This window comes from Camelus dromedarius, chromosome 8 (genome assembly GCF_036321535.1).
Source record: "Camelus dromedarius isolate mCamDro1 chromosome 8, mCamDro1.pat, whole genome shotgun sequence".
Classification (NCBI taxonomy): domain Eukaryota; kingdom Metazoa; phylum Chordata; class Mammalia; order Artiodactyla; family Camelidae; genus Camelus; species Camelus dromedarius.
In genome coordinates, this window is record NC_087443.1 from 16,662,680 (window position 1) to 16,685,442 (window position 22,763).

The 22,763-nt window shown below is 55.1% G+C and overlaps 1 protein-coding gene across 2 annotated transcripts in view; it reads left to right on the plus strand.

Annotated features, from left to right (window-relative positions):
* RET (ret proto-oncogene) overlaps positions 1 to 22,763 on the plus strand; it is a 54,572-nt gene that overhangs the window by 1,553 nt on the left and 30,256 nt on the right. The gene's annotated exons all lie outside the window — the stretch shown is intronic.

Consider the following 22,763-nt stretch of genomic DNA (forward strand, 5'->3'; position numbering starts at 1 on the left):
CTGAGGGTCACAGTGCTGTTAGGGGAAAGGCAGGAGGAGGTTGAAGGCAGGGCAGAAGTAAACACAAACAAGGTGTTCTGAAGACCACTTGTAACTCTGGGTTGCAACTTTGTAGTTGGGGGTTGGGAGGTGTCTTGTGTGCCTGAAGTCAGTATGGTTCCCCTGTGCCTCTCCACAGCCCTAGGCATAGCAAGGGTGCCAAGCAAGGCTGTGGGGGCCTGGACAAGGTTGGGGGGGTGGGGGTGTACTGTGAGGGTGGGCCTGTGACACTTGACAGGAATGCAGGAGAGCTTTTCCTCTCCCCGGACCCATGGAGTTGGGTGGTCAAAAAAAAGGGCTCTCCAATTTAGGGAAAGTGAGTCCCTGCCCTACCCACCCTTCCCTTGGGATGAGTGAGAAACCGCGACTAGAGGCACTAAGAGGGGAGAGGTGGTCCCGCAGTACCCAGGAGGAGGCAGCTAGGCCTCTGGAGAGGCCCGCAGGCACCCCTCACGGAGAAGCAATCCTGGAGCTGGGGAGCCTGCCTTTCAGTGAACGGCCCCAGACGGCCACCGGTGAGCCCCGCCAGGCTGGGAGCAGCTCGGCCTCCGGGCGCCCTCTTGTGGATGCAGCCCTTCAGTGGCTGGGCCTGTTGCCTGGGGGATGGGCTGGGTCTCGAGAGAATGAAAGCCTTCCCCTACTGGACCAGATACCTCCCCAAGACTGGAAGCTCCGTTCTGTGCTGGGGAACTGAGGGAGTAGGGTAAGGAGGCAGCCCAGATGAAGAGGCAGTGGCCTAGACTGGAAATGCAGGGGAGGGAACCGCCCTGCCTCAGGGCAGGCAGAGGTGGACCCAGGGATGCTCAGAGCAAGGTCATGAGACATCAGCAAACCCCAAGTCTTGCCCCCTCCACGCGTACACACCCTCTTTGTGTGGGAGTGCACATGCCTTCAGAAAGAGGTGCCAGCCCAGACACAGACTCCCAGATCAGGGCAGGACTCCTCACTCACAGGCTGGTATCCATGCGTTCACATACACGCACGCACACACACATAGCCTTGAATCCATGCTCACAAGCTCTCACACTCACTCTTGGTCATCACTAACACACACTCTGCCCTTTCTCAAGGATATGTGATCATGAGGCCAGTGGACACACATCCACTCACACAGCACAGCCTGTCCCCTCACACTCCACCCTCACCCAGGGAACCCAGCCCCTCTCTCTGCCACTCACACACTGGAACCCCCGCCTGTATACCCTGGGACACCTGCCCTTCCCCGGTCACACTCAGGAGCACAGCCCATCAACCCTGGCTGTCCTTGAACCAGAGCTGAAGCACTTGCCTCTGAAAGTTGTTCTCAGAAGAGATTCTGGTCTTGTGCTGCTCCAGTGCAGGTAAAGGCATCCTGTTGCATGGATTAGGAGACTGAGTCCCAGCTTCTGGGGTTTCCCCAGAATGTCTCAGGCTGACCCCTCACCCAACGGCATCTCCTTGACCTTCTGCTGTTCCTCACCAGGCATCACTCTCTCATCTTTCTGGCCTGGCTTCTTGGGTTCCATTTTGCTCAGCACCTTTGGCCATGGGGAAAGAAAGGCCTTCCCTCTGCCTGTGCACGCATCCTCTGGGCCTCTCAGTCCCTCTCACCCCCAGGTACTGAAGAAGGGAAGATGGCCATCACTTAGGAGGCCCTCTCCCCAGGCTGTGGTTGGGCCTGGGTGTACCACCTCTGCGTGGACCAGCAGATGCTCGAGCAGCCCTTCAGCCAGGAAGGCTGTTCTGCCGACTTCTTTCTGCCTCTTTTGGCCCCTCCTCTCTTTGACCAGGGACTCGTGGAAGACATGTCTTGCTTCACCAGGCTTACCTGGGCCCAGCCTTCTTTCTCCTCCACCCCAACCCACTAAGCGCGTCTGGCCTCTGGGAGCAGCCCTTGTCCCAGGCTGGCTGCTCTGGGCCCTAGCAGGGCCCAACCCACCCAGGGCCTGAGGGGCTGGGTCAGCTGGTGGGCTCCTAAGGGTGGGGTCTGTAAGCAGAGAGCAAATGGTGAAGTTTATTGACACCATTGCTAAATTGCCTTTATTCTGCAGAATTGCTTTAGGGGTGGCTAAGTAAATCACTGTTTCCTCGGTGGTGTGAAGAAAATGGGATACTGTCACCTAATGGGGAGCTAATGGCCATTTAGCCAGGGGAGGAGAAAACTAATGAAAAATGATGGTATCTGTTAAAATGGAGCCTGGGGTGCCAAGGGGAAGGGAGGGCCAGGAAGCTGCTGCCTCCCCTGAGGCCTTCCCCACTCTGTGACCTCAGCGAGGACTCCTTTCCATGGTCTCCTGGTCTGAACTGGAAGGTCTCCTGGTCTGAACTGGCCGATGCCGGCAGCAGCCAGCCCACAGGGGCCTCAGGGCCTGCCTGTCTTGGGCTGAGCATTACCTGTCTGCTGGCTCCCTGTATCCTCCTGAAATCCTGAGGGAAGTGGCCTTGTTTTCCCATTTCACAGGTAAGGAAACAGAGGCTCTCACAGCCTGTGGACTTGAGCCTCAGTTTAGTGACGTAGGAGAGGACTTAGTGACTCCTCGCCCCTGGTCCCCTCGCTTTCAGCAAACCCCTTCTCTGGGCCAGTGGTGGGGACCAGGGGTTGGGCTGAGGAGGAGTCCTGAGAGGGGAAGGTGGCCCTGAGTTCACTCATCCACCAGTGACTACTCCTCAGGGCCCTGGGGACAGCCTGGCCCAGGTATGGGCAGCAAGTGTGGCTCTGTGCTCTGACACCTGAAACAGGAGCCCCTTGGGGATCTTGGCTGGTTTCTCAGGCAGGACTGGCGCTTTCACTGGTATCTGGGAGTCTTGTGGGTCCAGGAACAGCCAGTAGGTGGGATCCTGCCAATCTGGCCCCAGGGGAGGGGGCGTGTGTGCTGGGGCATGTGTGCTCTGGCGTGACAGGAAGAGGCCTCTGTGCTGGTGCTGTAGGCCAGGCGTGTGGTCCTTGGGTCCACTGTCTGGGGACGCAGAACCTGACAGAAACTACTGTGCTGGGGGGATGGAGCAGGGCTGGGCTTCAGGACACATGGGTACAGCTGTGTCTCCTTGTCCAGGACGGAGCCTTCCCAGGACAAAGCCTTCCTCCCCAGGGCTCCAGGACAGACTGGGAGAAGAAAGTGCCCATTTGGGCACCCAGGGAAAAAGGCAGAGTTGGAGAAGCCCTCCCCCCCCCACCAGTGGCACTTCCTTCCCTCCTGTGGACGTGCCTACATTTCCACTGTGGACCCCCTCCCCCTTCCCGTGGGTGTCAGTCAGGGAGGACACTTCCTTGTGTAGGGGTCAAGCATGTCCTCCTCCTCCTCACCTCGGGGACTGTTTTTCTGAATGAGTGACTTAACAGTTAACAATAGCCGTCATAGTGATCAGCCCACAGACACTCCCCGAGGGACCCCCTGCTGCCAAGGAGCTTCTCCAGGGCTAGGGATGTAGGTGCTGAGACAACGGAAGGTCCCTTTGACCTCAGAGCTGTCCCCCGTAGGGAGAGATGGGCAGTAAAGGAAGCACAAAGTGGTCACTTGTCTTGAATGTGTGTGTGTGATTTCAGACCAGTGCATGGAAGCAGGCAGGCTGAGGGGCCAGGTGGGAGGGGATGGGGGGCAGCCAGGCAGTAACATGACCCTCCTGGCTGTGGGCCACAAGCTATGATGGCAGCTGGGGGTCATCTGTCACCATCCCATTCCTTCCCTCCTTCTCATTTGCCTCCCTTGGGTCTTTGAGGTTCTGTCTTCCATGCTTCATGGGTGGGGGTGCTTCAGTCCCTGGAAGGCTGAGGGGTCAGTATGACTCAGATAGATCAGGCCCAGGATGTCCTTATGAGGGCCATGACCTGGTGGCCTGGGGAGGGCCCTCCTGTGGGCTTGAAGGGGTGAGAAGGCTCAGGCCTCCCAGAGCCCAGGTGGCTTTTCTCTCCCTTCCCGGGAGCAGCAGAGACTGGTAGCCCAGGGCCTGCCCATGTTCAGGGGATTGGGGGTGGCTGTGACTCCTGAGGCAGGGCTTCACCTCATCTCAGAGGGCCTTAGAGGATGGAGGCCTCTTCCAGTGGAAGCTCTAGGCCACCTGGGGGCCTCTGTGGATGGGCCCTCCTCCTGCCCTCCATCCCCACCTGGTCCTCCCACCATTCACCTTCCCTGAGCTTTGGGGCCAGACGAGGCCTGGGCTGCCATCAAGCTCTGGCCTCACAGCTTTGTAATTGTGGGAGCCTCTGGGAACCCTCTCAGAGCCCCCAAGGCTGGAGGCTGTGAAGCCACTGGCCCTCTGAGCTGTCCACTCTGAGACCCCAGGCAAGGTGTGGGTGGGGTGAGAGACGGCAGAGAGGCGCCACTTTTCACTTAGCTCCTCCCCCATTGGAGCCGATGCCCCCTAAAAAGCACGGATGTGGGGTCGATGACGCCAATGAGACCTTGAGGGGGGCAGTTCAAGCACCACCTGAGCCCTCAAGGAGAGCAGGTGACCAGCCATGAGCAAACACCTCTGTTTGCTTTTGTCCTGTGAGTGGTTCCACAGAGTTTAGCAGCCAGGGCACTGCTGCAGAAAGGTCACCTGTGCACCTGGCGGGGTGTGTGCCCACCTGGTGGTCCAGCTGGTGCACGCTCTCCATGACATCAGCGATGCCTCCTGGGGCTGGGCTAGGGCTGGGGCACTCTGGCAGGCAGGGATCAGTTCTGGAACCTGCTCAGGGGAGACCCCTGCAGGCCTGGGTCCCGGGATCCTAGGCCCTCTCCCAGATTCAGAGGCTGCACCTTACCGCAGTCTTAAGCCTTCACTCTTCTGACGTGGGGTGCTCCTATCTAGGTTCTCCAGAGCCCAAGGCTCCAGAGAAGTGCCTGAGGGGCAGGGTGGCCAGGAGAGGGAGGCCAACCTCTGAGCTCTGCCCTGAGCACTGGCCCTGACCTGCTGTCTGATCTGAAAGGATTCTGCTGCTAAAACCATCAGAAAGCCCCAGGCAAGACAGTGGACATCAAAACTGATGCCAGCACCGCCCCACTCTGCATGCCTGTGGGATTGCCAGAAAATTCCAATGGTTCTCACTCTTTCAGAAAGGGGAAAAGAAACAATGTAAGTTCCTAAACTTTAACTAACAGCCTGGAAAATGCTTGGGAAGATACGTGTTCTGTGTGCCAGGACCTGAGAGTCGGGTGAGTGTGGGGGGCCACCTGGGGGTGCACAAAGTGATGATGGGAGTCTGAGTGGAGACGGGGAGTTTACTGAGTTTCTTCATCAAACTTTTCTGCCTCTGAAACAGCCAAACGCACAGAAACAGTGAAACGGTCAAAGACCCAGAAGCTGAGGGGCTGGTCCCAAGTGGGCTTTCTCCTTGCCTGCTCCCCCCATCCTGCCCTTCCAGCCTTGCCTGTGTGGCATCCACTGCTGTCTGCTCTCTTCCTCTGGGAAGGGGAAAGGATGGAGTCGGGAAGCAGGGCTCCTTCCCAGCCGCCACGTAGCAATGAAGTGGGCGCTGCTGCCCTCGTGTCCTCAGCTGTGGAAGCAGAATTGCATGCACTTAGCACTGTGAGCAGTGCTTTGCCACATGGAACGGTTGAGCCTGGTCGGATGGGCATCTGCAGGTGGTGTTTGCAGAAAACTCATCCAGCTGGACAGCAGATTGGTACCACAGAGCCTTGAAAAGTCTCCATCTCAGACCTACTTGAATCTGTTTTGCTTCCGCAGCCTCCCACCCACCTGTGTCTGTGAGGGCAGGAGAGGCTGTGTACTTGAGGGTAACAAGCCCCCAGTCTCTGTGTCCCAACACAGTGCATGTGTCTCCTGTCCCCACACCCCCAACCCATCAGCCACTACACGCCTAGTCATGTACACGGGGATGGGCACAGAACTCTGTGGAGCCAAGCCTGGAGGGGCCATGGCACTTTGCCCATGTCCACTGGAATCCAGTCACATGGTCCTTCTCTCTGCAGGAGAGGCTGGACTACAAAGGAGATCATGGTGCGGGGTGGGGCACACACTGGGGCACTTGCACACACTCCTGGGGGTCCCCTGTCTGGACTTGTGCCCCTGCACACAGCTCTTCCAGGTCAGCCTCTCCTGGTCAGTACAGCAGGGGTTTGTGTGGGGTCTAGCCACGGGGACAGGGGCAGAGAATGCAGTGGCAAATAATTACAATTCACTTTTTTTGGGGAGATAGAATTCACATCACATAAAAATCAACTGTTTTAAAGTGACCAATTCAGTGGCATTTAGTACATTCACAGTGTTGCATTGGCATCACCTCTGTGTAGTTCCAAAACACTTCCGTCACCCCAGGAGGAAACCCCATGCCCATTAGACACTGCTGCCTATTCCCCGACCCTGGCCCTGGTAACTGCCATCCTGCATCTGTTCCTACGGACTTGTCCATTTTGGATAGTTAATATAAACTGACCTTTGTATCAGGCTCCTTTTACTTAGCTTGACATTTTCAAGGAACATCCACAATGTACATGTATTAGTACCTCATTCCTTTTTAAGGGTGAGTAATATTCTGTTTCATGTATATATCACATTTATTTATTCATTCATCCGTTGGTAGACATTTGGGTTGTTTACATCTTTTGGCTCTTGTGACTAATGCTGCTGTGAACATTGATGTGCAAATATCTGTTTGAGTCCCTGTTTTCAATTCTCTTAGGTGTATACTTTGGAGTGGAATTGCTGGGTCAAGCGGTAATTCCAAGTTTTATTTTTTTAAGGAGCTGATAGTCTGTTTTCCACAGCAACTGAAACATTTTACAGTCCCACCAGCAGTGTACGAGGGCTCCAATTTCATCACATTCTCACCAACACTTGTTATTTTTTGTTTATAGTTTTAAATTGTATCTTTCCTAGTGGATACAAAGTGATATCTCATGTGGTTTTGGTTTGCGTTTCCTTAATTATTAGTGATGTTGAGCACCTTTCAAGTGCTTATTGGCCATTTGTATCTTCTTTGGATTCAGATCCTTTGCTCAAGTTTTAATTGGGTGGGGTGTCTTTTTGTTGTGGGGATTACTTTGCTTTATCAAATCTCCACCAAGTGTTGTTGAGAAGCACTTTTCATCCAGAGACGTTTCTGTCAGCATCTTGAGCCCCAGGTCCCTTTTGAAGAGGACACGGGTTCATCCAATGCCCTTTTGTGGGGGTTGAGTCACCATGACCCCACTGGGACCCTGAGGACATTCTCAGAGGATCCGGACTCTAAAGCCATATTGAGCTCAAACATCCCAGAAGCAATGGTGTCACGTTTTGTGTGTGAGATACTGATGCCCGAGGACTATCCTGTGAAGGACCCAGGAGGTAGAGGAAGGTGGGGGTTCCAGGAACCAGCGACCCACTCAGCCCACCTGGCAAGGCAGGACTCAGCAGGAGGGGAACCCAGGGCTGCCCTGTCTTGCTCAGTCTGAATACAGACTCTAAAAATAATCAGGTGGATCTGGTATAAGTTGATTACCGTAATTGCAGCTGTGTGACGTCATGCTGCCCATCCCTTGAAGCCATTCTCCTGAGACAGCAGAAAGTACAAGGGCAGTGCACCTTGCCCCAACCCAGAAGCTGCACAAATGCCAGGGCCCAGCATGGGGTGGGAAGGCCTTGATCAGGGGGTAGCAGGAAGCTTTTGTGGGTCCAGGCAAGTCTCATTCGGGAGTCGGGGAGGGAGAAAGGATGAGAACTGGCTCTGGCTTCCACCAGCAAAGCCCTGTCCCAGCAGTGCTTCCAGGCAAGAGTTCATGTCCCAGTCCACAGCTGGGAACAGATCCAGACAGGCTGAGAGCCGAGCCGGCCACACAGTGGGGCAGGAAGGAGCATGGCTCCAGCCCCGCTCTGCCCTCGTCTCTCTGCCTCCTTGCATCATGCTGAAATCTCTCCTTTGTATCCAGACTCAGGTCTTCTTGCCTTATCATCGGCAGCCTAGGAGGACATGTGGGGTCCTAATCCTGTTCCAGCCCCCATGTCCTTGGCCCCCCACGGGCCACCTTAGGCTCAAGCCCACCCTGATTTCCATTATGCCCACCATCCTGACTCTCAGCCCCTGGTCAGGAAGCTCATCACATGAATGCTCCTGCACAGACATCCTCTAGACTCAGAGGGGATCAGAATCTGCTCTGAAAGAGCCTCAGCATCAGGAGCAACCCCTCATTTTATAGATGGAGAAACTGAGGCCTGGAGAGAGGTGTGAGGTGTCCTGCATCAGGGAGGCATCAGCTGGGGACTTGGTTGCCATGACTCCTTCTCCACACAGCCGCTCCGGCCCTGGAGTTGGGTTCTGTTTTCTTCTTGACATTGGGATCTTTGAGGTCTGGGCCCCCAGCACTGGTCTGCATGGGTGCATAGTCGGCCTTTAGCACCTGCAGCTTGTCCAGCCCCAGGTCCAAGAAGGGACTTCCTTTGAGAGTGTCAGACCACCCCCTACCCCCACCATTCCTCTCAGACTTGACACAGGACGGCCTCCCAGCAGCCCCTCGAGCTGCAGTGGGTCCCAGTCTGATAGACAGGCTGCCGCAGGCTTTGCTTCCATCACCCTATGTGGGCAGCCCTGTGTGGGTGCTGCTCCCCCAGGGTCTACCCTGAGCACCCCCACCAGGAGGTACAAGCTGTGGGTCACCATCTACGTGCTGAAGGTGGGCTTTGCCTGATCCACCTTCTCAAGCGTTTGGTGGTGCTCGGACCCAGCAGGGGACAGAGAGAAGGACTCCTCCAGGCTCACATCTGTGTCCAGCAGGCCTGGACGCGTCAAGCCCCTAGCATCCGTGGGCGCCTGCGCACACAGCCACCATTACTGTGTCTGTCCCTGTCAGGCGGATGCTGCCTGAGCAAACTCCTGCCTGCTCACGCCTTCCTGCGCCCTCGCTCTATTTCACTGCGATGTAAAAGAGCAACCTTATATGAAGAAACTTTTAGGAGCACCTGCCTTTCAAAGGAGGCCGAAAGAGGCTGCAGACAGTTATCTGTGGTTGCATTTTCCTCCTGGTCTGCAAACAGGTGGGTGGGTGGCCCGGAGTCCCAAGTCATGGTGCCCTGGCTTTTCTGCATGTGTGTGCATGGCCACCCTGAGCAGAGGAGCCTGGTGGCCAAACATGCTGGCCAGGTGGGACCCTTGGCTGAAATCCCAGCTCAATCTCTGTGTGCCCTTGGCCAAGGTAAGACAGGAATCATAATCGTCGCTACCTCTGGCAGTTGTGTTGATTAAGGGGGACAATGCATGTGAAGCACTTAGGGCAGGGTCTCTCAAGAATCTAAAAGTCTTACCAGTTAAGATTGAACATAGTCGAGAAGGGTGCTGGAGGGTAGGGATAAAAACAGGCAGGACCATCTCTGTTCGAGGAGCTGGAGACAGGTGGGGTGACAGCTTTGTTTAAGTCTGAGTCACAGTGCCCTGCTGAGTGTGAGGGGGACAGTTGCCCAGGCAGAGGCACCAGGGTCAAAGCTGGTGATGTCCTGATCTGTCGCCTCCAGGCTGGGGCTGGCACACCCACAGTTGGCTGGGGCCACAGGGCACCAGAGCCCTGGAGCTGAGGGGGCCTGGTGACCCGCACACAGTCATCAGCAGGCCACTTGGGTGGCCAGTCTTTTTCTAGTCAGGCCTTGCCCTGGGTAAGAAATTAATTGTAACCTAATTGGCAGTTTCCTTTGCATAGAAGCCGGAAGGAACTGCCAGGGAGGCTGGTGATTAAGTCAGTGGCAGCTGGGAAATCACATTTCGGCAAGAGTGTCCATCCTTTGAGCAAGTCCCCTGCAGCTGGTGTGGGCGGGTGGGGAAGTGTGGGTGGTGGCCGCGGGGGGTGGGGGGTGTGTACTGGGCACAGCCTGGGGCCCAGGCCTCTGGGAGCAGAGAAGGCTGGGGCCTGTGTGCAGAGAGGGGATGAGTCTGGGCTGCTGGCTCCCACGCTGCTGGGCTGCAGACCTCAGCTGCACACCTCACTCCCCCAAACCTCAGCCGTGCTCCAACCCATTTCCCACCCGAGGCAGAGGGCCGCATGGAGGACGTGGGCAGTGTCAGGAGACCCCGTCCCTGGGGACAGTTCCACTTGGAGAGCAAGAGGTGAATTCTGTTTCCCAGCATTAGATGGGGAGAGCGAGGTGTCTGGCCAACAGCGAGAGCTCAGGCAAGGTGTGCGAGGAAGAGCTTTCTAACGATGCCGAGGAGTGTGGCGGGCGTGCCGGGATGGTGGGGCCTTGAGGCGAGGGCTGGTCCTCTGGTCTCTCCTCCTCCATCTAGCTGTTTTTCCAGGCCGCCGGCCACCCTGTCCAGCCAGGGCCCTAGAAAATAGGTGTCTAGGGAGACACTGCACCCCCATGTTGGCCCCCCCCCCACCAGGGACCACACAGGGGAGGGGTTCGGGGCTGGAGGGATGATGGTGGGAAGAGCCTTGAGATCTGTGCTGCATGTGAAGCCCCCGACCAGACAGGCAGGCAGGGGTCTGGGCTCTGTGTGACACCGAGCCCTCAGGAGCATGGAGAGCCCCAGAGGTCTCTCTGGGAAGCCCGGGAAGCCCAGACCAGGCAGGGCACTCAGCCTTGAGGCCACAGTAGCACAGGCTGCCCCCTGAGGCCTGCAGGCAGCATTGAAGGAAGAAGGAATTTAAGACTGGAATTGAGGCTGCACTAGTGGTGACTGGAGTCCTCGCTAGGCACCAGGGGTGTAGCTGGCCCTGATATATCGGGCACCCAGTGTATACACTGAGCTGTTCATCTGTTGCATGCAGCTGCAGAGGCCAGCATTTTCTCGATGGTTTTGCTGACAGAGGTTTCAGTTTCCAGCATCAGGACTGGGACACGCTGCCAGATCTCCCCCAAAGGAGGCTTTGGCTTGTGACTGAGTACAGTTGAGCTGAGACGAGGACCCATGAACAGAGGCAGCTGGCTCTCAAAGGGAGGTAGCTGTGGACCATCAAGTTACTCAAACCCTCCCCAGGCCTTCCCTTCACACTGCTCTGTGCCAGGCATCAGACAAGTGAGGGTCCCGTGGGTCTTTACAACCCAGCTTTCTTCCCACTGTTTGTGTGGGGCAAACCTGCCAAAGTTGCTTTCATTTGGAAGCCTCAGGATGGCTGGCAAAGTGATGGTGGTGGTGAAGATGGTGATGGTGGTGAAAATGGCGGTGGTGGCAGTGGTTGGGGGTGGAATGAAGGTGATGATGCTTGATGGTGAGTGATGGTGTACGTGGTGGTGGGCAGTGGTAGTGAAGGTGGTGGGGTGAAGGTGATGGTGGCAGTGATGGTTGTGGGAAGGGTGATGATGGCGTAAGTGGTGGTTGGGGGCTGGGGGTGAGGATAATGATGGTGGGGGGTGTGGAGTCCTGGAGGTGATGGTATAGGTGGTGGGGGAGCCAAGGTGATGGTGATGATGGCTGTGGTGAGGGTGGTTCTGGTGAGAGTGGTGGTTACGGTAGTGGCGATGGTGTAGGTGGCGGTGGTGGTGATGGGGTTTGGGTAATGGTGGTGGTATAGCCACACACACACAGGGAGGGGCTGAACATCCCATCAGTGCCACGGTGGGGGTGGCCTGAAGGGCCTGCCTCCATGCTCACGGGCAGAGCTGCTGAGGAAGCAGACCTTCCTACCATGGCTCACACTTAAGCAGAGGCCTAACCGGCCACTCCCACTCGCATCTCGGGGCGCAGTCAGGCCCCTGAGCTCTCTGGTCTCAGCTTCCTCACCTGAACTTGGGCTGATGAGAGTAGCCCCTGGCAGGTTGTGATGGAGCAGGCACCGTGCTCAGAGCAGGGGCTGGGTCATGGGAAATGCTGGCCTCTGCTTCTGTTAGCTTCAGGTCAGTGCTCTGAGAGTTCAGGAAGGAAGGACTACCATGGCCTGGGATGTGGGGGGAAAGGTTGAGCTGGGCAGGGGCTCACCCAGGAGAGAAGACGAGGTCAGGGGACCACATACCTGGGAGCTGTGGGCAAGGCTGGGAACAGTGAACTCAAAGCCCAGAGCCAGGGTGTGACAATGGGACCTGCAGGCCAAGGCTGCAGGCATGGGGCCTGGCATGGGGGGCCCAGCAAGACACCTGGGAACAGATGTGTGTGGTGGCTGCCCACGGTCGGGGGAGGCCAGAGCCCTCTTAACACCCCTGATGCAGGGGAGGCAGGAAGGAACTGGGTTGTAGAGCAAGATGCCAGGCAGGGTGCAGTGAGTGGTCACACGGGACTCCTGGGCTTGGCACCTTGGCACACGTGGGCAGGAGGTATGGCCACACAGGCAGAGGAAGGGGCTCTGGGCCAAACTCAGCTGGCCTCGGTCTGGGCTCTGCCTTCTCTGTAGGTACCAGGTGACTCTCTGGAGCCAAGGCCACATCATAACCACTGTGGGCTCAGGCCTTGTGACCTCTGTGGGCTCCTTTCCCCATAAAAAAGTAAAATTATATTTTGTGTCTGTTGATATAAAAACAGATATAATCCAGGCTGCTTTATTATTTCACAGTCATTATTATATTTCTTTCTTCCTTCTGGCTTTAAAATAAGCTAAAACATTTGTGTGGGCCTGGGCACTGTGCCACGGTGTGCACTGAGGGGGCCTCTTACTCAGCGGCTGATTGTTGGTGCTGTTGGGAATGAAGGAACCCTGGGAGCCTGGCACTGAGGGTGGGCCCACATGGCCAGGGAGCCCCCAGGCCGTTCAGGTCTCTCCTGCATCCGAGTCCCGTGGCCCTGTGAGTGAGTAGCAGCCAAGGCGGGAACCACAGCAGAAACCGGCAGTGCCCGGGTAGGACCTGGCCTGTGGCAGGCAGCCAGGCCGGCGCTAGAGGGATGCCAGGTGGGACCAAGAACTGACTGGTTCTGTTTGGCCTTGGTTCTAAAGACAGAGTTGTGGGCACATCTTTAAAACATACATGACACCAAAGCACAGGCAAAAGAAAGGAGAAATAGATAAATTGTATTGCATCAAAATTTAAAACATCAAAGGACACAGGCAACAAAGTGAAAAGGCAGCCTGTGAAATGAGAGGAAGTACTGGCAAATCTTGTGTCTGATAAAGGGTTACCATCCAGAATAGACAAAAACTCCTGCAACTCAACGACAACAACAGCAAGAAAACCCAATTCAAACATGGACAAAGCACTTGAACAGACATTTCTTCAAAGAAGAAACAGCCAATAAGCACGTGACAAGATGCTCAGCATCACTGATGAATAGGGTGATGCAAGTAGAAATCACAACGTGGTATCACCTCAAACCATCAGGATGGCTACTATCAAAAAAAAAAACAAAGCCAGAAAAATCACAACTGTTGCAAGGATGTGGAGAAAGTAGAACCCTTGTACCCTTTTGGTGGGAATGTACAATGGTGCAGCTGCTCTGAAAAACAGCACTAGAATTCCTCAAGAAATTAAAAATAGGATTACCATATGATCCAGCAGTTCCACCTCTGGGTATACACTCAAAAGAGTTTAAACCAGGGTCTCAAAGTGATATTTGTATACCCACATTCATCGCAGCACTATTCACAATAGCAAAAAGGCGGAAGCAACCTAACAGTCTATGGATGGATGGATGGATAAACAGAATGTGGTGTATCCGTGAATCCATGAATATTATTCAACTTTAAAAAGGAAGCAAATTCTGATACCTGCTACAACATAGGTAAACCTTGAGGACATCATGATAAATGATATTAAGCCAGTGACAAAAAGACAAATACTGCATGACTCCACTCATACAAGGTGCCTGGAATAGTCAGATTCAGAGACAGAAGGTCCAATGGTGATTGCCAGGGCTGGAGCGAGTGGGGAGCTAGTGTTGAATGGTTGGGTGTGCAGTCTCAGTGTTGCAAGATGAAGAGTTCCGGAGATGGATGATGGTGACGGTTGCTAAACAATGTGAATTTATTTTATGTCTCTAAACTATACACTTAATGATTAAGATGATAAATTGTATGTTCTGTATTTTACCACAATTAATTTTAAAAACTGGGTTCCCCTTTATATATATCCCTCTAAAAAAATTGTTATTTGCAGTAAAGCCTCCCCGATCTGTACTTTTTTCCCTGAAAGCAAAATTACATTACAGTCCCTTGCAAAACCAGCCTCTAGCTGGCATAAAGCATCAAAATCCAGGGTGTGTGATGTGTACTACAGGGTGTCCCTGCCTGTGAGTGCACACTAGCGGGTGTACGCATGTGCATGTGTGAGTGAGCACACACGTTCTGCCTAACATCTGCCAGTTGGTAGGGTTCCTCAGTTAACAGTAAGTCATTTCCTGAGCCGGGGTCAGTGATTTTGTTCTGGGTTGTTCTCTTGGCTGTTGGCTCAACACCAACTGCTGGCCTCTCCGAGGCAGCCAGAGGGCACTGCACGCCTCGCCCGAGTCTTGTGAGCACAGGACGGCCATCCACGAGGCTCCATCCGGCTCATCCTGCTGCTGAGCATCCACGTGGCTCCCAGTGCCCATCAGACCAACCCAGAGCATCTTAGCTGAGTCTAATCTCACTGCCTCCTTGGCCCCGTCCCTCTCCTAGCCCGGATTCTGACCATTTCCCAAACGTGCCCAGCCATGACTCACCCCTGTTTACGAAATAATGTATCTGTTAGATTTGTTCCTTCATTGATTCACTCATTCACTTGTTTTTTCTGCTCGTATGTTGTGATTTGGCCAGTGTGGCTGGGAGGTGGGCACCCTCGAGGGTGGAGAGGAGCTGAGTTGAGCAGGGCAAATGGGGCCTCAGCCCTGGTTTGTTTTATTCTGCAAGCAGTGGATGATTAGTGCGGGGCTTTAAGCAGAGGGTGACATCCCACTAACCCTGGCTGCTCTGTGGGAAGTGGCTTATGGGGTCAAGAGGGAGCTCAGAGAGACTGGTGTCATGGTGTCATGCAGGGGAGGGAGGGGAGCGAGCATGGCAGCTTGAGCAGTGGGGTGGCAGAGGGCAGTCTGTGGGCTGGTGTAAGGGGTGAATGAAGGTAGGGCTCAGGGTGAGTCTGAGGTGTGTGGCCTCGACAGTGAGGTGCGTGGTGCCTTGAGGAGGCTGGGTTGTCTCCTAAGCTGGATGGAGACGTGGGAGGGGATGAAGCAAGTTGGTGGAGATCTGTGACAAGGTCAGGGCTTGTGGCATTCCTAAGCCCAGAGGCAGTCATTCGAGCCATGGGACTGGCTGCCGTTTGCTGGAGGGGAATCAAGAGAGAACACATTTCCAGGTGAGCAGGCTGATGAATCGTGGTGAAGCTGGAGAGCACTAAACACAGAAGGTCCTAGGAACAACCAGAGAGAAGATGGAACACTAGGGAGTGACAATTAAAACGAGCACAGAGCTTTCAGCAGCAGAAACAGAAGCAAGACAGCGGAATCATGCCTTTGAAGGACAGAATCACTGTCCTGAAGGATGCTCTGCCCAGCAAAAATACCTTTCAAGAATGAGGTAAAACTGTATAGCACAGGGAAATATATACAAGATCCTGTGGTAGCTCACAATGAAAAAAATGTGACAATGAATATATATATGTTCATGTATAATTGAAAAATTGTGCTCTACACTGGAATTTAATACAACATTGTAAAATGACTATAACTCAATAAAAAATGTTTTTAAAAAAATGAGGTAAAAGCAGTGAAAAAAAAAAAAAGCAGTTAAAAAAAAAAGGAAAAAATGGGGGAGGGGCAAGAAAGGCAGAAGACCCAGGTTCACGTTTGCAGTGAGTGAGATACAGTGGGAGGTGGGGGCATGGGAGCAGCTTTGCTACTGTGGGTTCATGGGTGTCTGTTCTAGCATATGCTTTCCACATAAATGTTCTGCAAAATGTACTCTCTGTACATATCAAATATTCAACTGGAATAAAGAGAAAACGTGAGCAGGATGTTGGAGGAGGGGCGGTGGGGTAGACGGGCCACATCCTGAGAGGGTGATGGTGCCAAGCACTGTTGTCTGGGTGGTGGGGCTGGAGGGACCCCCCACGGGGACAGCTGGCCTTCGTGGGGAGGGCCCGTCCCTGGGGAGGAGTCCACGAGGTCTGGTTCCCATTCCCAGTGAAGATGATGGCATTAGGAAACGGTCTGTTAAAGAGACTCTGCTGGGCCATAATAAAACTGTCATCTGCATGATCTGGCTCTCATCAGGGGCAGCAGCCAGGACTGCCCGGTGAGTTGTTGCTGCAGAAAGGGTCTGCCTTGCACACAGATGTGGGCACGGCTGCTAACCGCACTCAGTTCACAGACCATACCATCTCACGGTGTTTTTTTCTTTCTTGAGAGCCCAAATCCTGGCTTTCATGTTGCAGTCCTAGGACATTTTCAGTTGTTCAAGGCTCTGTGCATGTCCATGGCAGGGTGGCCACAATGAGTGTGACTCACAGGTGCTCTGGGTGGCCTGGAGGACAGGCCCAGATATGGAGTGGGAGGCCAGGGGCGCCCGGTTAGGAGGTGCTGGCCTGGATCTGGACTGGCATGGTCGGATGGCAGCACCTCCTCCACCAAGGGTGGCGAGGAGGTCAAAGGAAACTCAGGGGGGCTGTGTGCGGACCCCGATGGCCAGAGCTGGTCATGCCATGGAGAACTGGCGAAGGAGAGCCTAGGGTCAGGGCCCGGCAGGCTCAGTGTGTCTCATTAAGTGAGCAAGACAGTTGGGGTGGGGGGTATGAGTGTGCAACAGTGGGAGAGAATGTGTGTGAGGGTGTGTGACCGTAAGTGTATGTGTGAGAGAGGGAGATGTGTGTATCAGTCCAGGTCCAGTCGGGAGGCAGCAGCCACACAGCAGATGAAACAGGAGAGGTTAACATCAGAGTTCTTAACAGCGATGAGAGGGAGATGTCGGAGAGCTCTGTGGGCCACCCTCAGGCTGAGGGTGGGTGCCCAGGGAAGGAGCCTCCTCCCCAGGCTGGGGTCACAGCCCCCTGGGGGAGCTGGGTGGCAGCACACTGCGTGTGGAGAAGTTGGCTGGGTTGCCCAGGGCCAGGACTGGCCTGCAGCCTCAGGACCAGCAGGAGGTGACCCTCCAGGGCACGGGGAGCAGAGGCTGTCAGTGGGTGTGCAGAGGCGTCTGCGTCTGAGGGATTATGGGAAGTGATCCTAGAGTATTGGCGCCCAGGGACTGCAGGCATTCGGCCTGCGGCTGGGGTGGAGCAGGCGGGGTGTGCCTGCACTCCTGTGCTGCAAAAGCAAGGGATAACAGCCAGAAGCAGGAGCGGAGCCCTTGTCCACCTGCGGTGTCCTCCACCACAAAGGAGGGGGCTCAGAGAGTCCAGTGCGGGGGTGAGAATGTGTGCGTGTGACCGGGTGGGTAAGAGTGCATGGGTGAGTGCGCGCACACGTGTGAGCTTGTGATGGGTTGAATGAACGAGATGGGGATGGGAACTTGGACCTGGTTCTATCTGCATCCAAATACAAATAAATTGCACATCCCAACCAGGTACTAACATTGAAAACTGCCTTTCCAGGGTACAGAAAGGTACGGGTAGCTGCAGAATCATAGCTGGTGACTTCGTGCTCCGAATGAGACCGTCACTGCCCTGGGAGCTTTACTTGTAAAGAAGATGTCAGAGGAGGCCTTGCTCTGAGCAGGACCACACGTCCGCCTCACTGATGTTAGTTCCACGTCTTTTCCTGGCGGGGCAGGGCAGAATGGAGCAGGTGGAGTCTTGGGCCGGTGCACCTCTATCTCTCTTTCCATCACCGGTGTTCAGGAAATACACACGCACACGAGCGCACGCACACACACACACATACACGCACACACAGAGGCCGTGAAGGTTCCTGGTGTCCCTCCTAATGCATGTGGTGACTTGAGCCTTTGGCAGGCAGGCAGAAACATGAGGCTAGGTGTCGGCGGAGGACTCCCACCCATGGCATTCAGAGGTGGAAGGCATAGGTGGGAAAGGCTTTGCAAGTCCTGCTTTGTTGACCTGCCCAAAGTTCCAGGGGAGGCTCTCAGCAGAGGCAGGTCTGATCTCCCCAGCTGGGAAGTCCTTCCTGACACATGGTGCCAGCAGTAACGGGCTGCCAGCTGGCAGGGCCCTGGGCTTCCCGGTGGGGTCAGCATCTGCCCAGATCCTAACTCCCACAGTCACTTTGTCAGCCATTGTGCCAAACTGCAAGAGGCAGAACCTCCAGCTGTTTGACCTTGGTAAGGCTTCTCACCACCCCGCCTCAGTGTTCTTCCCTGTGAAATGGGGCAGTGGAGGGATATGCACACAGCGGTTGTGAATCTGAAGTGAGAGCGTCATTCGATACGTACCTGTGCACGGGTGACGCCTGTCGGCACCTGCGTTGGCTGCTCCTCGTCTCCCCAGCACGCCCTTCTCTTGCTCACAGTTGAAGGAACCGAGGCCCGGAGGAGGCCCGCACCCTGCACAGCCCCGTAAAGCTGTACACCCATGGTGGCCTGTCCCAGGGTCTACTCTTTCACTCACCAGGACTGGCTGCATCATTTGTGGGGCCCAGTGTAGAATGAAGATGTGGGCCCCTTGTTCTAGAATTATGAAGGATTTCAGGACAGTGACAGCAGAGCATTAAACCAAGCATGGAGGCCTGTGGGCTCCCCAGACTACACCCCCTTGGGGCCCGCACCCACCTCCTCATTCTCCACCTGGGACCATATGTTTTCCCATTGAAAAGTGTTTGTGACAAGGAGGAGCATGAAAGCAGCCGTGCCCTGAGTGGGGACCACCTGGGAGGCATTTTAAGTGCATTTAAGTCTGTTTCTGCTCACAGTCATTGCCCGACTCACAAATCCCTTTTGGCAGCAACAGACTGGGCCCCACACGGATCCCGTCGGGCCTGGCTCTGAGATGAAGGCGGGCAGGGCCCATTCTCCCCTGCACATGTGGTCTGTGAGGTGGAGACTCAACCAGCTTGCGGGGATGGGGGCGGTGCTCCTAGGAGCACAGGGCCCTCCCACCTCCCAACCCCCAGACCACAGAAAATGCATGTGCTCCAGGGGGCCCCCCAGAGGAGGAGCCTGCCCTGGATCTGCTCCCCGCTACCTGGCAGGTAGGGTGCTCTGGGCAGAGCATCTTCCCCGTGACAAGACCCATCTGCAAGGCCATCTCAAGGACAGCCAGTTCATGCACAGCTGACCAGGGCTGGGGTGTGCGTCCTGAGAGAATGAGCTGGCAGAAGCTGTGGCCTCTCGTGACATCGATTCTGTTGCCACAGAGCATCCCCTCACTGGTACTCTAGGGGCTAAAACACAGGCCTCGCCCCTCCACAGCGAGGTCTGGCATGTCAAAGAGAGCTGGTGACTTGGTGGGCTCTGGAAAACACAGCCTGCCCTGGGCTGTATGCCGTCTGGACCTGCACCCACCCTGGGCTCCCCCACAAGCAGAGTTCCCTGCAGCATCTCAGATCTCCAGTGACTGGGGCACACCTTTCTGCCAGGGTGAGGAAGAGGCCAGCAGTGCAGGCCCTGGCTGAGCCCCCTTCCCACCCAGCATGGTGTCATGAGCCTGGACTGCCACCAGGCCACCCCTTTGTCAAGCCACTGGGAATTAAAGTCTCTCATCCTCTTTGTAGCCAGAAATGCTAGCTTCCCGAGAGACTGTGAGTCCACAGGGACTGCCTTCCACTGCAAGCTGATGTTCCTGACTTGCAGTGAGCCTCGGTCACAGCGCAGGACTTGTGTGTGTGTGGCAGGGGGGAGCCTCCCCCACAGGGCCCGGGCATGGTCAGCTGGGGACCGAGGGCACGGTGGCTGCAGAGGCCAGCCTGCTGTGATGTAGGGTGGAGCAGGCTGGTGGGGGATGTGCTGCTGGAAAGACTGCTTTATGAATTCTGGTTCTCTTGCGGTCCGTGTGTGCCCTTGAGCATGCAAACAACCTTCTTTTTTTTTCTGCCTCAGTCCTGTGTTTGCAAAGCAGTGGTCCCATCGGCACTTCCGTCTGGGGCTGTGAGGACACGGGGAGTCACTGTATGCGTGGGGGCTTGGCCTTATGCTGTGTTAGAGGCAGGTGCCACCTCTGTGCTCACCCTACACCACACCTTGGAGAGGCAGTAGGAGGCAGCAGTGGGCCGAGTCCTTGGAGAAGTCCTTGAAGTCGAGGGAAGGGAGAGCTGTTCCTCCGCCTGTCTACGGGGCAGCAGCATCAGCTTCCTGGCCCTTTCCCTAGCCCCCCCCCACCTTCAGAGCCCCCCCCTACCAGACCCTCTAACTCGCAAACTTCTTGGAACTTTGGAGGGAAAAGAAGCTGTATTGCTGCTCCTGATTTGGGCCCGTGTCTTGGGGCAGCAGAGCTGTGCCTGGTTCTGGTCCCCTTTCTGAGTCTGCCTCCCCAGACTCAGCCTTCCTGGGGCTGGGCCGGGGGCTGCCCTGAGCCGGGAGCCCCTCAGGTTTCGGTGAGGTGGCCCCACTGGGGAGGGCAGACCCAGGTTACTCTGCCAGGCAGCACTGTGGGGCTATGGCACACTCCTGGTGGGAGGTGGCAGCCAAGCTACATCAGGGATCCCTTTGCAGCTGTCCCTCCCCTCTCATGGGGTGAGGAGACCCCGCAGGAAGCACCCCTGCCTTTGCCTCAAGAGCAGCCATGAGCAGTGTTGTAGGGTCCTCTTTGGGCCCCCAAACCTTGGGAGTGTGGGTGCTTCTCCCAGGAAGTGCGAGCCTGTGGAGTGGACTTAGCTGTGCAGGATCCACAGAGGGCCTGTCAGCTGAGGCCCAACTCTCGGCCCAGCTGGCAGGAGGTCTGCTCTGAGCCAGTGCCACTGGCTGCTCTGTAACAGGATCAGGGAAGAGGCCAGCCTGTGGCCACTGGGGCCAACACAGCCCTCTCAGCTGCCTACCATCCTGCTAGGGTCAGCTACTAAATCCCAAAGAAATCAGCCCTGAAGGGCATCTGTGGGGTAGCCTGTGTCCTCTTGGCCAGTGGGGAGAGGCGGGTGACATTCAGCACCATAGAGGCAGCTCTGCCTGGTTGGTCTCTGCCAGTGGGACCTCAAGGTAGGGGAAGCAGGGTCTCAGCGCTCCCTCCTCAGACTTGCCCTGATTGCTTCACGGGGCTCTTTGAGTCACCTCCCCCTCAGATGGCAAGCTGTGTGACACTCTGGGGTGGATCCTCCCCCATGAGGCAGGAAGGCCACAGCACAGAGTCTGGCTCAGGGCACAGAGCCAGCTCCTTGGAGGTCCTAGCCCTGTACTAGGAAGCCGGATATAGGTGGAAACAAACGGATTGACAAGAGAAATCGGTTACACACAAGTACAGTATTGCTAATGTTTGCTTTGTGCTATGTTAATGTTTGCTTTAGTGCTGTATTTGTGTGTGTGTGCTTTATAGAATATATTTGCAGGTTTTTAATGGTTTTTAAGCATTTTAAGCCCTTCCTAGTAACTCTGGGTCCCACTCCAAGGACAGTGTTCCTAGGGAAGCACATTCTGAAGGCCTAAAAGGTCAGCACTATGTGTCTGACCCTGTCCCTCCATCTCTGTGTTTAGTGTGGGGTGTGCAGGGCCAGGCTTTGGATGAGGCCAGAGCATCTCTCTCTTCCCCTCCCCACCACCGGCTGCCTCTCTGACTTTCTCATCCCCCTCTCCCTTTCCCCTCCCTCCCTCTCTCTCCTGCTCCCTCCCTCTCCCCCTCACTCCCGTGGCGCAGGTGTCTGGCAGGGCAGCACCCATGCCGGGTGGGCAGGATGAAACACACACTACCCTCCAAGCTGGCCTTCCCAGCCTGGCTGCCTTTGAGGTCATCCTTGGGAAACACTCCACAGCACAAGCTGCCTTCTTGGTTTCTTCCTGTTTCACCGCTTTGGGATCCAGAAGGTCCTACCTGTTCTCTTCCCCTGACTCCATCTGGCACCTGATTGTTTCCCACGCCCAATTGTGTCCTCGAGGCCCCAGGTGGCTCCCGGTGTCCTCTACTGGTGCAGAGTGGACCGGCCACTCACGCTGATGGCTGCAAGGGAAGTGGGATGTGGGTGGAAACAAACTGAAAAGAGAAATCCATTACACACAAGTGCAGTATTTCTAACATTTGTGCATTGGTATTTTTTGTACTTTGTAGGATGTATTTGCAGGTTTTTAATGGTTTCTAAGCATTGCTTGCCCAGTTATCCATCTTTTTTAAAAAATTCTTTTTTTGAAAACTTTTTATGATGAAAAATGTTGAACATATACAAAGTCGCAGGGTAGTAGGATGCATGCCCCTGTGGGCTCACCCAGCAAGGCCATGGTCAGCATCCACCCTCCTCATGATTGGTTATTTTAGGCAAAATTTACACAGGTTGAAATGCACAAATCTTGGCTGTGCATTGTTGACAAATGGATATGCCTGTGTGCCCCACACCCCTGTCAGGATATGGAACCTCTGTGTTCCCCAGAACATGCCCCCTGCCCTTCCCGGTCTGTTGCCTTCCCCTACACCCAACAGGTATCCAGTCTGATTTCTCTCACCTGAAATCAGTCTAGCATCATGCCACGTGATTCTTTTGTGCCTGCCCCTTCTGCATGGCACAAAGTCGTAGAGTCCAGCCAGGCTGTCATGTGTGTCACTAGTTCACGCCCTGTCCTTGCTGCGTAGGGTTCCGTGGTGTGATGTACCACTGTTTGTTTTCCTTCACCCACTGGAGCACATCTGGGCTGCTTCCACTTATTGGCTCTGTGAATAACCCCACCATTTGTGAATAAGTCATTTGATGGACATATGTTTTCATTTCTCTTGCATAAATTGAGTGGAATTTCTGGCCCATATGGTAGGAGTGTGTTTGACTTTAGATAAAGATTCGTTACTTAAAAAGTGCTCTATTCATTTTTGGTGACTCCTGCCTGCCTGCTTGTCTGGCAGTGTCTTGTACACTTGAAAACTCTGGCTCCAGGTGATTTGCTCAGAAGCCTGGGTGAATTCCCAGCTGAGTGGTTCACGTGCTTATC